This window comes from Rhynchophorus ferrugineus, unplaced genomic scaffold, assembly GCF_030347505.1.
Source record: "Rhynchophorus ferrugineus isolate W39M unplaced genomic scaffold, kcgeb_rfMv2 rfM11, whole genome shotgun sequence".
NCBI lineage: Eukaryota > Metazoa > Arthropoda > Insecta > Coleoptera > Curculionidae > Rhynchophorus > Rhynchophorus ferrugineus.
The window spans coordinates 26,316,476-26,334,069 of record NW_027472590.1 but is presented as its reverse complement, the minus strand read 5'-3'; the positions used below and the strand labels follow the sequence as shown (position 1 = coordinate 26,334,069).

Here is a 17,594-nt window from a genome sequence, read left to right as displayed (position 1 = left end):
AATGTACCTGGGCTATTTAAAAAAGGGTAACAATACTAAAAACGTACTTTAAGGTTCATAATTACGGTTTTAAGTCAGATACATGCAACAAAGGATTACCGTTGTTGTATCGGTAGGAGATCTCTTTTTACGGGTTAAAGTAACAGGTGATACTGAACATATTGGAAACCAACAAAAAATTACTGATATTATATAATACTATTTAATATACAATATATGTAATAAAATATAATTTTATATGATAAACTTATTATTTATTAAAACTTTTTTACGTACAGAAAACAGGTGTATGTTATTTTTATATCACACAAATATGATTCCACCTTTTTAATGCTATTTTTAATAGGAACCACATAGTGATTAAAAATGTTTATTCTGTAAAAGACTAAAACTCGTTGCAATTTTCAGTTTGTTGTATATTGTATTATGTTATTATTAACTATTACTAGATATCGATAATATTATTTACTGTATACGATGACATATTAAACAAATAATAATATAAATTTCCGTAATACCTATGAGATTAATTGAATTGTACGATTTGGTTATATCTGGACAAAACAACATTATATTCATCTAGAAGCATATTTGGGAACGAATTGGGAGATGACCTCGTCAAAGTCGCTACTCTGAGTGGTCAAGGGACTATTTATAGATAGTAGGGTATAGCCTAGTGTAACTTGAGTGGGACCTGCTGGAAAAGGTTTTCTTTATTCCATGATAACCAGCTAGAACCAAATGGTCTTTTGCTGATGTAGCTTAGGGTTCGGGATAGTGAAGTGGTTTGCTGGGATTGTCGTCGACTGGGGATAGGGATTTCATGAAGGTATCGTGCTCTAAGGCGCCTATGGAGAACCTTACTTACACTGAGCATCTTCGTGAAACTATTCACAAACGGGATGCCTGATTCGAGGTGAGTGTTGACGTTCCTCAACGTCATCGCTTTTCAGCAAGTTTGGAAAGTGAACTAATCAGGCTGATGGGCCTGTAGTCAGATGGATTAAACTTGGCTTTCTTTTTATTAATGACAGCGACAAGCGCATGTTTCCAGTTCTTTGGGAAATGCTTTAACCTCAGGATGTAGTTGATGATATTGGTAAGTTCTCATAGTTGCTCGCTAGTGAGGTTTTTCAGACGGTTTACTGTTATACCTTCTAGGCCTGGAGCTTTTTTAGAAGACAGACGTTTTATTTAGAGCTGTAGGTCTCAGAGAGAGACTATGCTCTTCAGAAGATGCACTGATTAGAAGCCTTTCCTCTTTAGAGAGGTGGGCCAAGAGATGCATTGCATTTCATTTGATTCTCGAGTGAATTAGCGAGAAGCTCGGCTATTTCCGGATTTGTTAAGGCAATGTTCGTGGAGGAATCGGAATAGAGGGGGGATTGCGTTCGCATTGGAAAAGGAATAAAAACTTCGACCCATTAAAAAGGATTTCCTTTCCCCTACTATCTCTCTAAGGAAGGTTACTGCCATTCACCCATTCCTTCCTAATGAATCGAACTGAGAGACCTCTGTGACCCAATTGTCAAACCAATGTCAGTCTCCCACGTTTTGAAGAAATACAGAAATTTACTAACTGTCAGCAAATTTCATGACGTATCTGATTCAGTAAAGCATGTGTTTTTGCCTCAAAACCTGACCAAACTGGTTAGTTTCCTAAAAGAAATCGGTCTGTATTTTAAAGCCAAGTTTTGATAAGTAAACAGCTTTATTTCATTTTATGACTTTTATCTATACAAAATCTTATTACATGCTTATTTGTCCAGATATTTGTTTTGTCTCGATGTTTGTTCCCTGGAGTAGATTTGGTTGTTGATCTATTTAATCGTTTTTTAAATTCTAAGCATTGTAACTGTTAATTAGCTTATTGTTTTGGAATTCCTTGGAACGCGCACCTGGCGAAGGGTATTTAGCCTCGGTTGTCGTTAATAATTCTTGGCCTGTGTTGATATACTCTAAAAAAAGCCAATATGTTAGGGAGACTCCAAAACCAATAATATCAATCACTCAGTACCTTTTAAATCTAATATTTAAAAATATATGAAAATAATGGAAAAAGTAGAAACAAAAAACAGCTCTTAGTTGTTTTAGCATAATTATCTGTCAATTTTATTCAATTAACAGACATTGGATATATTTACTACCTGCAATATTTGATTAGTGCTTTCTATATTTGCTTACGACACCTGAGATGAATTAACTTGAAATTAATCCTAAATATCTACAGAAAAATGCCTAAGTATGTACGATTAATCCTAATAAATGTTAAATGTGTCGCCAGAACCCTGTTCATTACCGAAATTCCTTCAAACACATTTTCTTAAAATTTAGAATGACTTTCTTATAATTTATATTATGAGTCTCAATAAGATAATTGCAGAAAACGAACTGACCGAGAAAATTATCCTCGTGTGTGACGAGAGAGCAGATTTCTCTTATTTCCGACTTATGTTACTGATCTATCAGGTAAATATTGATGAATGCTGTTGGCACGCACAGTATTCTTTAAAAAAAGGCGTATTAAAATATCGACGACGAGGTCTACCGGAAAATCATTATCGGCCTTTCTAACATATGTATATAATATTTTATTCTATTGACATTAAGGTTCAAAGCTAACATATATATGTTAGATGTTGCGAAATTAACACCGTCATAGATTTATAAATAAGCATAATCTAGCCTTAAAAAAATGTGAGAAATGGTTTCGTACAAAAAAATTTAAACATGCGAAACTCTTGCGAATTGGATGAAGACCAAACAAAAACTCAAAAACAATTGACAGAAGCGTTAAGTAAGTCCCATGAAACGATTAGCGAGTGATTATGAGTAATGGGAAAATAATGAATGACAAGCAAATGGAAAATCGAAAAATCACCTGTGAAATATTGCTTCAAAGGTATGATAGAAAATAATTTCTACATCGAATAGTAAAGGATTTATTTTGAAAACCTTAAGCGCAAAAAACCTGTCAATCCACTCCAAGGCAAAACAATTTTGGTCGCAAGATAATGCTCTGTGTTTGGGGGGACCAGAGTGACGTCGTGTATTATGAACTGTTGAAACCTGGCGAAATAGTTAATAGTAATCGCTACGGACAACAAGTGAACAATTTGAACTATGCATTGATCGAAAAACGTCAATAATGGGCTACGAAGACACTGTAAAATGATTTTAGAGCACGATAACACGCAGTCTCCTAAAGCAAAATGGACCAAGGGAATGTTGAGAGCACTTGGATGGGACATATTATCGCATGGGCCATACTCTTCAGACCTTGTCCGGCTATCAACTTTTTGCATCAATGAAACACGCGCTTGCAGAATAACAAAAATAGTTAGAAAGTGGCTCGATGAATCGCTTTCGATAATGCAAAATACAAATAATTTCAATATAAGCAAAATACTTTAAATAAATACATTTTTCAATATTTTTTAAAATTATGTAGATTTTTTCCAAAAATACTTTCCAGTATAGCTGGTACATTAGTATTTTTGAATTTTTGATTTTGTAACACGTGATCAAAGGTTATCTATTGCAAACTCGCTTGATTATATATGTACCAAGAAAAATGGTACATAACTTAAACTATCACATATATATTGAGCCAACATACTGGCGGTCAGATAGAAATTCCCGATACCATAGACCTTTGTGCTACAAAAAATATTGATCCCAAAACGTACAAAGCTGAATTATGCTTCGATCTATCATCTGATCACTCACCAGTTATAGTGAACTCAAATATTCTCAACAAAACAAAATCAACTTCTTTGCATAACGGCATTTCGGCCCTCTGCTTTAACATTAAAATGATACTACTTACAAGATAACACGCTACTTATAAACCTAAGAATTAACATACATTAACACTCGAAATAAATAATGTTGCTACTTGTTCAATATTTATTGTTTATTGTATATTGACGTCATATCACGCCGACATAAGACAACGTTTTTGTTCTGAAAACATTTATATCCAGCAGAAATAATACATTTTTAAGAAATAATTAGTACTGTACAACATAATAGAATGCTTTTTCAAAGTTAGTCACCATGCGTCAAAATAAAATACAGCAAAACCAAAACGAAATTAAACCACAGTCATCGTGTTACACGTACTTTCACTCCTTTCAGTATCTCCCTACATATACGTTCTCCACACAATCTATTTAATTAAAGAAAAAAATCCCGATAAAGTAAATAAAACTGATACTAATTAAGGCATAAAATTGGAGATAAAAACATCGTTAAATACTTTCAAATAGTGGAACATAACAATTAATTACTACAAATATACAATGATATAACAGCGGGGCTAATGAGAAAATATACAGACAAATAAAAAAGAAAAAGAAAGACAATGGAAACAGTAATCAAAACGAACGTTTAGATAACAGCGGTGTGGGTTGTATCTGTCGAAAGAATATGTTTCTAGGAAGTCATCGGTAAGTACCTGGTAGGTTATTTCATTAAAAAAATGTGCCTTATTTCTTTACCCGACCTGCATCTGTTCACCGCGCCACTATATTTTCAGGGAACCAACACCTGCCAATAGAGAATAGGCTAAAGATCCGAATAAGCAATAAAGAACATTTGATCAATTCCACTAATTTGATTGTATTACTCACAATGAGCCGTGGGATCGAATATTTTACATGGTAATAACAAATTATAGATTGTTTTGAAGCCGGAAGCCTACCTATTGACATTTCTATCCGTAAAAGTTACAATTACGTTCTTAGAAAATTGAATAATAGAAGACTTTGTAAATTAAACTAGCTAAAAACACAAGTGTCGATATAGACAACAGTGAAAAAACCTAACCTAATTGTTAAACGCTAATTGCCATAACTTCAACATTACTCTACAGTATTATAACAGTCTCTACATACAAATATTGAGTTATAAGTGTAAATTTTATTTTCGACATTCGCTAATTTGTTGCTTGTCGAAATTTACCAAACAGTTTTAGAACTTATAGTGTTGCTAGTCCGTCATATCCCGATTATCAGATTGGGTTTCCATGATTTAAAAATGGGGCCAGTGGAAAAGAAAAGATTAGAGGACCAATGCAGCCCCACGACCTGTCGTCTGAAGAATTTTCATAATAATTTACCGGTTGATAAATAAAGTATTTCCAGGCGTTTAATAGAATGGGAAATATCCAAAAGGAAGGAAAATTGTAACTACAGTAAATTACTTTAAACACCGCTGTTTCGTTGTTCGACAGGCAAAAAAGGCGAAGCCTTTTCTGTGATGTATCGTAACTGGAGAAGAAAACTGAATCTACTCGGTATTTCAATCGCACAAAATAATATTGTTCAACGGTAATAATTAATCTCTTCCACATTGACATATACTCACTTCACTTAAATTCTACAACATATCAATGGCATGATAATTAGAATGGGTATTCAGCGAGTAGGATTTTCCATATAATATTGTTGCATTTCTCTTTATTTCATAACCGTTTTTCTTTCAATTTCCAGCTTAAACTGTAGCCGATACAAACTTTAATACACCCAATATTCTTCGAGATATAATTCGCTATATAGCACATGAATTAAAATTGATTTTGAATTTTAAAGTATCCAGTAACACTAAGCAAAGGACACAAAGCAATGCAATAATAATGACAATTCAAATAATTATCGGACAAATAAAATAGTCTTCAATTATGACGAATTATCGATGTATTATTTATACACTAAACCCTTATTAAAAATGGTTTTAATTGTTTCTATAGGCAGGAAATTCAACCATCCGATTTTGTAGAGGATATAAGAATATTCAGCTTCCAGAAAAGTATAATTTTATTGGTAATATCGATTAATAATTACAAAAATATAGTTTTTAAAAATTATATATCTTCCCATAGTTACCTTTTCTTTCATAACTGGAGTAATGTAAATAATAGTTCATTAAATTTTGATACAAATAAACGACATAAACTGAGAGATAAAGAAATAGTCTGCAATTATGTTTTGGATATATTATTTATATAATCAATCATTACAAACAATGGTTTTAATTACTTCTATAACAACTTACTTACTTTAAACCTCAAATTGTGTAGAGGCTAGAAGAGTATTCAGCCTCTAGAAAAATATTAATTACAATCTCCTTTTTCCATAATTGGAATGTAATATGTAATATGTCAAATAATTCTGGCTCAAACAGAAGACATAAATTGATAAAATAATGGAATAGTCTTAAATATGTTTCGGATGTACTGTTTGGTTTTATGTACTCATGGTTTTATACGTTTTTATAAACAGAAAATTCAGACCTTAGTATTTACCTTTATTACGTATAATTACCCTTTCTAATAATTAGAATCTACTAAATAATAATTAAAGGATCTCTGGTCAGAACAAAAACATAAATTGATAAAATAATGAAAAGGTCTTCAATAGCTCACTGCGCAACAGTTTTCTGACATAATATTGTACGGAAAATTAATTTCTTATAGGACTACTTCTCAATGATTTTGTTATCAATCTGTGATTAACTCATATTGAATATATTTGAGATAAACAATATTTTTTATAAGAACATTTAATTTTTGACATGTCATTTGCATATATTATCTTAGAATCGAAAGATATTAAATTTTTGTTTAAAAACTAGATTGCTATATGTTACTTAAGAATCAAAGAATAGGAGATACAATTTTTTTTATTACTCTTCGTGAGTCCACAATCTGCCCTATTGGCAATAAGTATTTCTTCTGTCTATATGATATATACATGGCATGTAGAAAATCACTTCATTAAGCAATCTTCTGCACTTCACTATCACGTCGCATATTTAGCTGATTACCGAGTACATTGGGATGCACTGACACTCTTTCGAAGTACTTCACACAAACACGTTGGATTACACTCGTTATAGGTTCTAGAGGAATATCGCGTTGTATCACTTTATTTGAAATATAGTACGGAGCATCAACAATGGCACGCAATACCTTATTTTGGAGCCGTCGAATGATGGATATATTAGATTTGCTAGCGGTACCCCATAGTTGAATTCCGTATGTCCAAATGGGCTTGAGTATAGACTCATACAGCAATACCTTGTTATCTAATGATAACTTGGATTTGCGCCCAATGAGTCAATACATTTGATATAATTTTAGTCCTAGTTGTTTCCGTTTAGAGAGTATGTGCTTCTTCCGGATTAGGCGTCGTTCTAAATGCATACCAAGATATTTAACATGCTCTGCTTGGGGGAGTTGACGATGATTGATATTCACTGGCGGACATGTTCTTCTAGGCAGTAAACGTTATATGCGTGGATTTTGATTCATAGGCTTTAATGCGCCATGTCTTTAACCATAATTGTATTTGCTCTAGGTGGGTTTGTAGATTTATTGATGCTGTGACTGGATCTTCATGGGATGCTAAGATTGCTGTATCGTCTGCATATGTTGCCACAGTAGTTATTTTTGTGGTGGGCAGATCAGCCGTATACAGAAGATACAGTACTGGACCCAGTACACTACCTTGCGGAACTCCTGAATATATGGGATTTAATTCGGTATGTTCATCGCCTTGATTTACAATAAAATGTCTGTCAGTGAGATACGATTTTAGTAGCTGATAGTCCGGATGAGGGAGAAGTTTCTTTAGTTTAACCTACAAGCCCGTATGCCATACTTTGTCAAAAGCCTGAGATATGTCTAGGAAAGCAGCCGAACAATATCTTTTGGCGGAGATACAAATAAGTGTCTTACTATTAACAAAGTAAAATAAAACTGTGTGAATTACAAGGTCATATTGTTTATTTTAATGAAACATTTTCATAACATAAACTTCGAGCATTCTTCAATTTAAAGAAATCTGGAATAATACTCATAGATTGATTTTAGGACTACATAGAAAGTGTTGTACGTTGAAAGTGTGAACAAAATTGTGGACTGTGGTTTGAAAAGCTTAAACATGGTCAATGTTTTAAGACTCACGAAGTACAAGTGCAAGTCGAACTAAATCACTCTGAGAGATCGCTATATGTTGAAAATAATATGTTTCATTGAAGTACTGAATGAAAACAATTGAAAATCAAACTTTGAAAAAAAAATCTGTCTGAAAGATGGAGAAAATTCGTTTTTTATTCATGAATTCTACATTTTAGATTAGATATGCTCGGTACAATAATGCAAAATAATTTATTACTACTGTACTATTGTACTTGTATGCGTATTGTACTTGTACACAAGCAAGGCGAGTATGGAATTAATACTTTAGGATGTATTTATTAAGTCTGATCTGCTGTACTTTTTAACATGTTTCTGATCACATATATTTAGCTGATTCTGCTTGAGGAATCGGGCATCCGTCAAGTAACATAATTAGGTTTTTACCAATTCACAGCAACACAAAATTAACATGGAAATATTTGGAGCTATTAAGCTGTACTCTCCAGTCTCTAGTCCATTTGTAGATCTTGTTGACTTCCACTAGTTCTTTTCCTATAGCCTTAGACAGAGATCTGACTTTTGCCATGATAACTGTATCGTCGACAAATTTTCCAAATACCGTTTCTTTTATTATTGGGATATCAGGACTGTAGAGCAGATATAAGAATGGTCCCAAGACACTACCCTGGGGAATTCCAGCCGAAATAGATTTGGTGTTGATAATGCCCCTTCATGCGAGACCCTACACTTTCTTTTGGAAAGATATGTATGAAATATTTATATTCTTCAATATTTTGGTTTGTCTGATTACAAATTATATTATATATTGTTTTGTCTACAGCATCTCTGGTCTTCTGCCATACTCAGCTTTTCGTTTTTATTTGATCAATTTCCTAATTTCGAGGTGATAATTAACCTCACATTTTGGTTTTCCGGCAGATGACTGAATTGGCTTAATTATATTTTGGGTTTGTTGCTCAAAATCGTCTATATTGTCCAGCGTTGTGTTCAAACCGACTATTCCTGCATTATTAGTCTAAATTTCAGTATAAGTTTTCAAAAAAAAAATTTCATTTAAATCAGAATAAACATATTAAATATTAGTAACAACAATGATCAAAAATAAACTAAAAATCGCTAAGGTATTCAAGATAACAATTAAGTTAAACTACCGAAAGAGAATCTTTTAAGTACCTCGGTCGGTATTAAAACGACAGACCTGGGATATCTCAACATGTCACTGGCCAAAGTTAATGCTGGCTTAACGGTAAAACATATTTTGTTTTTTTAATTCTCGAACAGCATATTTACAACGGATATGGTCAGTATTTCCTTCTGATTTGCGGCATTATGACGTGATTTATATGCAAGGCGTACGTTGGCTTAAGAAGGCCGTTAAAAAACCTTAAGATACTTATTTTGGTTTTGCAAATACCGATAAAATTTTAATGCCGGTGACGCCAAAGTATATTAGTTATTACTAACGTTTGGAACTATCAACTGAAATCGACTATCGACTGTTTTATAACTGACTACTTTTTAATATCGACCGTTTCAGTCGCTATTTTTGGTTCGACTGATTTTACTACTTTTTAACAGTGACTGTTTTCAGTCGCTATTTTCGGTCCAACTGATTTGGTTACTATTTACTATCGACTGTTTCAGTCGTGTATTTTTAGTTACTATTTTTGGTTCTACTAGTTTCATTCGACTGATTTTTAACGTTGTGACACTGTCGTCCTAGCCGGGACCTTGACAAAAATTTACCCAATTTATGCTTACATAGATTTAAACGTAATCTATATAGTTTTATACTTTTTTGGTAGTTTGCTTGTAAATAATAATATATTGTATATTAATATAGCAGCATTATAGAACGATATTTTCCAAGAGTGTTAATGTAATAGGGTAGAAAGATTAAAATTTTGAATGATAAATAGTTTGCTTTTAATTGTTTTTATGGTAATAACATTTCATTAATTCGATATTTCGATCACTCTCTCAATTTTTGTTAAAAATGTTTCGGTTCAATAATAAGTAAAGCATTTACTTTATTTTAAAAAGCTCTAGTAGTTATTGTGCGATCATTTTTAATTATGTCATGAATTAGTTTTTTTCTATGATTAGGTACATGTTTAATTATTATTTAGTATTTATGGTTATTGTACATCTTTAGTTTTTAGGTTTTATTTAAGTTCTATTGTATTGTTTATATTTATTATACTATATTATTTAAAAAATATCAATTAACATATTAAAATACGATAAAACACTTGTGGGATATTATTCCATTGCATCGAAAAAGTCCATTCCTTTTAACTAATTCTACTTTATTTAAAATTAAATTATTAATTGCATTTAAATTATTAAGTATATATAAAATTATCTGCTCCAAGCAATTATCTATGCCCTTTCCTCTAACACAATTCAGAGAGGAAAGGGTTCGGACATCTTCGTCTGACATCACAAATTGAATAAAACAGTCGCTAGTTTTTTGAGTATCGACTGCTTCGATTATTTTGCGATCATCGACTGTTTTCAGTCGATAGTTCTCAACGCTAAACAAAATAAATAAGTAATATTTAAAACTAGCTGAACTGGCGAACATCGTTCCACCTTAGAACCACTTTATGTTGCATTTTTTATTATTGAGCCTTAATTGTATATAATTCCTTCTCATAATCTTCACAGAAGTCCATGGAAATATTATTGTTAATTTATTTTTATGTGATTATATATTACAAAAGTAAAGAAACATGAAATATAGTATTTCAGCCATGGTTTACAACAGTTTTTAAATCTTCTCCAAGCCACAACAATGATCTTTTTCATTGCTAGTAATTATTAGTTTCACAAATGGCTCGATAAACGTGATGACAAATCTTGCAAAACCACAATGACAAATTTACGTTTTACCTTAATCGAAATAAACGTTATTTCTACAAAAAAAATTTATTTGAAAGAAAAATTGACATTTCAAATAGTGAAACTTTAAATGAACGCTAAAAGGCTTCAAATATGTGTATGACAACCCTTACTTATGCATACTTTTTACAATTTTACAATTAGATATTCTAATGAGTATCAATGGTGTAAGCTCACCTAAGGTAATAGATAAAAACTCCAAAAAAGTTATGTATATTCGTTCCAAGACAGAAAAAAGTTAAAGAAATTTTGCGCAAACATAGCTTCACCATCGTTATTTCTGTGGAGACCATTTTCATGTATGTAAGTATTTATTACTCTTACTACAATATAATGTGTAAAGCTTCTGATAAATGTAATATCGAGGTAAATAATACTGTCGATAAAATTTCAGGTTAGGCTTCATTTATTTTGTATATTCTGTAGGTGATTAATAACTGTATTTTTGTTTCAGTTGCAAATGAAATGAAAAAATTATGTTTAATATCAACTGGTGAGCTTATTTTTGCAAGTGTGCATGAAGTCAACATATATTTTTACAAGATTTGAATGCCAAACAGACAGAAAGTAATTGTGAACGATCATACCTTATCACAAAAGCTAAAAGTGCCTGGTATCTATATATTAAATTGTTCGATGAATTATACCTCACTAGGTTAAGATTAACTATAACAATCTGATTTTATCATGTTGTTACTGTCTGGTAAATTTTAAACATTTCAAACTATATATATGACCTCAAGTATTGTAACCAGTACTAGCCACGTAAACAAAACTAAGCAGAGACTATTTATGAATACATGTTTAGAAAATAATCAGACATTTAAGAGAATTTAGTATGTTAAAGCATAGTCTAAACACAGATTTTGTAACAGTACTGGATGTACAGTAAATTGACATGTCTTGACGCTTGATCTCAATAATATTCTTCTTGTAGTTCCCAAACCAGTACTTAGATAGTATGAGCCTCCACATAACTTTCTTGTATAGTGTTATACTGTTAGTATTTTGTAATTCATTTTCATTAATATTCCACCACATTTTATGACTATCTCTTTTGAAATAAACTATCTCAATTCAACTGAATTGTTGTCGTATTAGTATCGTTTGATTTGAGAAATCCGACTTCTGATTTTTCGTACTGCTGATGATCAGGAAACGTTCTGGAAAATGAAAAAAAGGAAACCTGAAAAAAATGACGTCAATATTTCGTAACGCCTTTCATTGGTGCTTGATCCAATATGGGGTCGCTAGAAATCTCAGCAATCACAGTTGTAGTTTAATAAAAGGATCCTATATTATTATTATAAACTAAATTTTTGAGATATGAAACTCAAACATTCAGCTTCCAAGATACAAATATAGTAACTATATAAAACTAAAACAATCTTAAACTGGATAGGAACCATATTTATTAGTTTCGAAGCAATGAAGAAACAAAATGATATTAGATCCTTAGAAAATTTTAAGAACTATTAATACCGACTAATTATATGTTCTACTACCAAATATTCCTACTATAATTCTATAAAAGAAATTGCTAGTAATTTAATTAACCACCAACAATTTTGATACATATACGTTTAGATTTAGTATATTTTCTCATTACTAATTTATTATTTTTCATTTCAGTTTCTTTCAAAAAATAATAAAAATGCAGAAATTGTGATTTAGTAGTAATATTTATTGCGATTATGTGCTAGTAAAGAGATTACTTCACTTCAATTATTTAAAGGTAAATATGTCGACATTAAATACAAAGATAAATAACAACTCGTAGCTTATCAGTAGTAAATAAACAGAAAAATAATAAATCTAGGAAGAAGGGTTTACAATCATATTTTCATTAATCCCTCATTAGATTGACATATATTAATTAGCCTATTTAAATCATTCTTCGGATCAGATAAAATCGGTCGCAGAAAGGCGAATTCTTTCTCTTTTCAACAAAATTAAAGTTTCTTGACATATTATTGCAAAAAATCTAATGAAATATCCCACAAATTAAACAAAATGGAAATATTCGTTATAAGTTTAACGGGTAATTGCCTAAGAAAATGAATAAAGGGAAATGATGAAAGTAAATGGAGTAACGTTTCACGAAGTAAAATTATGAAAATATCATTACAATATCATCAGACGTTTGTTGTTTTAACTTAACATTGCAAAGAACTATTACAATGGATAGGCCAAGTAAAGATGCAGCCTGTATGCGGAAAAATAAGAATAAAGAAACAATGACTGAAAATAAGAAACGCTTCAGGCCCCGGGGTCCGCTACCTAACCTAGATGATTTGACCAATGTTCTAACCAAACTAGAACAACAACAAAAAGTCGTTGCCCCCACCGGCAATCGAACCCGCGACCTCCACATGTGAGCTGAACGCTCTAACCACTACACCATAGAAGCAATTGCGTGCAATATTTCAACGGCTACTCATATGATTTTGCACCGAACGATTTCCGGTTTTTCGTTACGTCAGTTCAGCAATAATATTATATATAAATATCTGATTATTTTAGGAAAAAGAAAATGTGTCAAAACTTTGTATGTTTGTAAATCATGTTCAATAAAAATAAAAGTGTTTTATATAATATTTATCTGTAACAATTTATATTCAACTGTGTTCTCGTATATATTTACATTTCATAACCCAATTTATTATAATCTGTGGTGTTATTTATAGATAAAATAATATAAATATTGATGTGAAACACTTAAATTTATAATCTGAAACCAATTCATACAACTCTAACAAATATATTTCATCCTCGAACTGAGAAACCCTAATACAATTAATAAATAATAATTATAGCCCAATTATGTGTTACAGATACATAAAATATTCAGAAATATTGCGTAAGATACTTTTACAAATTAATACAACATCTGACAATGTAAAATAAAACTGCCTAACGGAAAATATCATGTAAGATTGTAATCTACGTTTTAACATTTTCTTTCTAGACCAATTAAACAGTTTCCACTTTCTCTAAACGATAGATCTCTAATGAATGCATATCTTATAACCTAATTCTTAAATCATTCGATGATCTAGCGCAGCAAGAAAAAACTATTTTAAGTATGTTACTGCTTGATGCCTAGAATTAAGAGGTATTCTAGTATAGAAATTAGGAAAAAATTTATTTTGTTCATGTTTTCTGCCCTTTAAGAGCATGAACTTAAGAAGATTTTTCAAAATTTAAATTATTTTCGGAGATCTTAGTAAGACGGTATCTGAAAACGAAGCTTTAAAGGCATTTTCTGGAAACTACTTTTTTCAAGATGACTGAAATGATATCTCAAGCTCTATAGAACCATTTTTTTTAAGAGTTAGTGTGAGCCCTCTCTATACATCGTAAAACCGTAACAAAATTTGGATTTACATTATTTAAAAAATAAACATTCCGAAAAAAAAACCAAAGAAAATTACAAAATAACCGTGGCTTAATTTAATCTTAAAATAATCAGTACCTTCTCAACTTTAATTAGTACCTATAATATTTTACCTACAGAAAAAAAAATGTACGAAAAATAAATTCAATATTTTTTGCAACTATGTGGCAAATACAGAACTGTTTAATTTTATCCATGAAATACTATTCTAAAAATGGTGCACTATTTAAATGAAAACAGGTTTTATGTCGATAAAATTTTGCCCGATATCAGAACAGAATACCATTTAAATCCAAATAAAGTTTACGCTATTGTACATTCATATTTTAATAAAATAATCAAAATTTGTACGGTAACATACATCCTAATTAATATAATTTGGAAATAAAAACTACCAATAATAACCCTGACAAATGTTTAAAGAACCTTTTAGTCAATTGCTATAATTTATATGGAACCTAGTTTATATACATTTACATTTCACAACTGAATTTATTAAAATATGTGCTTATTTCTAGATAAAATAACCAGTAGAGCTAAATATATTCTGTTTATAGAATGTAAGACAATTTAATTTGCTATTTTAATCCACTTTACACTTTAACAAATGCTGTTTATCTCTAATCCTTAGTTTTAACCTAGTTTCATTCTACAGGTATATAAAATACTCAGAATAAAAAGATGAATAAACTGCAAATTAATATAATATAATCATCTGACAATGCAAAATAAAACTGTCACATCCAGAATAATCGAGAATTATTCACATTATATTTCAAATAGACTGCCCATATGAGAGCTGTATATATAGTACTATAATAGCATTTAAATTAAAATAAGTTGTCCATTTCTGTTATAATATGCGTTTATTTCGAGAACCAATAACTACTATATGGAAATATATTCGATTACTATAATATAAAACCTATTTAATTAATTATTTTTATCAAGTTTACGTTACGTTTTTCAGGTATCATTTATCTTTGAACAGAAATATCTCATAAAAATTATATAAAATACCAACATAACATATTTTTTAAACCAGTTCAGTCCTGCTGCTTTGTAAAATACTGTAAAATAATAAGAATAGTTTGAAGTATAATGCAATTTTGCAAACTAACATAACATAATCATCTGACAATGCAAAATAAAGCTGACAAATCCGAAATAATTCATTTTTTAAAGAACTATTTATATTATATTTCGTTATGAAAGGTATATTACTATATATATAGAATTATAATAACATTTAAATCGAAATAAATTATTAATTTTTGTTATGTATTTATTTCAACGCAAAATAAGCAGTATATGTTCTATAAGTAGAATATAAGACATAATTATTTTATTATTTTAATCGAATTTACACCTTACCTTATTACACCTTATTTACCTTATTCTTTGTGGAATAATTCTAATAATTTTTCCTTATTATTTTACTAAGTAGCAATACTCTGGTTAAAATGAGACATTGCGTCGGAATATTTGTGTTGGTAGTGGTCGACACTGTTGTCCTATGTCTGCGAAATTATTCAAAACAATATTGATAATAATTAGAGGTTATAATCAGCTGTTTGATATGTGTGATTACTTAGATTGAAAATGGCAAAGAAAATAGTCAGTCAGGAACTCATCGCGTCCCCAATAAATTACTTCGAACTAGAACGAAATAATATTGGTACCATTAATTATTAAGTTGTTGCAATTTTACTGGAAATATTTTTAGGGTGTTGCAGCTGCCGTTAATATAAGCACTGGAAGCGTGTGAATACAAAAAGCGGGTGACGAATTAAGATCACCTTGATGTTAGCTCTACTCCAGATAACTAGTGTGTAGTTTTTCTGTTATAAACATAATTTAACAGAATTATTTTTAAAAGAACTTAAGGATATGCAACTTTTAGAGAAGTAAGTCATTCCTTCATACACTATTGGGAAATAGGATTTAAATGGTGTAAAGATAAACCACAAAACATTTTCTATAAAGAATACAATATTTAAAAGCATATAACAAAATGAAAGAAGATTGGCAAAATGCTAATACAGAATGTAAACATAATAAAAACTGATGGAAAATAGTAAAACTTAGAATGATATTTTGTTAGTTATAATATTTTTTAAATAATACTTTACACACACACATATATATATATATATATATATATATATATATATATATATATATACACATATATAGAATATGAAAAAAAATACACTGTAGAAAGAAGCATTGTCCACAATAACACCTTCGGTTTCCATAAGCTCCATCAGAGAAACCGAAGAAGAAATTGACAAATGGTGGAATTGTGAACAAATGTTTGATAGATTATAAAATAAATTTTATGGAAGAAAATTTACACAACAGGAGAAACAGATAAGACATACAGCAATGTCTTAACAAGGAAACACTGCAACAAAGAAACAAAAACTAAACATAAAAAGGTAAATTTGCCATCTATTGAAAGTAAAATACATTACTTTGATATACAATTGTTAATTGGGTAAATTAAGCCTCTCTTAGGAGATACCACTACATAAAAAGGCGCCTAGAACACTACCACATAGATGGTGTGGAAAAGAGTTCAATGTAGATATAATAAAACAACTCTGACCTACAAACTATTGTGGCTGTTAAAAAAACTAGTATTCCATTATTTTAATTGTCATTCATGTTTAAACAGAAAAATTCTATAAAGTACCAATATAATCTTAGTTTTAACTCAGAATGCTTAGAAGTTTAACTCAATTTTGCAAATTAACATAATATATTTATCTGACAATAGAAAACAAAACTGGCAAATCCACAATAACTCAGTTTTTTAAATCTTAGTCTTATTATATTTCGTATATCCAGTTCGAATCTAATATATATTTATGTCGACAGACATCAATTCCGTCCTACATCAATAAAACAATCAAAATTCGTCTGCTGCAGTTCGTAAAACAATAAAACATCACTGTCGGACCTAACTAATACGGAATTACTGCCCAAAAAATACGCGTTTCTGACGGAGGACCATCGATTGCGACCCAAACCAAATCGATAATGACATGGTTATGTTGATCGTGCCAACTGTCAATCGTTTTTACGTTTTACGGATCACCGCGAGGGTGGAAAACAAGGGACGTAAAACGGTGGAGATACGCGTACAAATAAACGTTCTCGCCGATTAGTTTACAACGTCGATTAATTTTGCGGGTTTTGACAGCGTCACTGTCAGTTCGACAACGAAAATCTCGGCACGAACGTTTCCTAATACGGAAAGTCGAAACGGTGATTAAACGCGATTCTTCCGTTGAGAGAATGGGACTTATATAATAGGAAAGTCGCCGGAATAGCGAAAAAAAG

At 30.7% G+C, this 17,594-nt stretch overlaps 1 protein-coding gene across 1 annotated transcript in view; it reads right to left on the bottom strand.

Annotated features, from left to right (window-relative positions):
- LOC143204904 (amyloid-beta-like protein) overlaps window positions 1-17,594 on the bottom strand; it is a 299,874-nt gene that overhangs the window by 281,856 nt on the left and 424 nt on the right. The gene's annotated exons all lie outside the window — the stretch shown is intronic.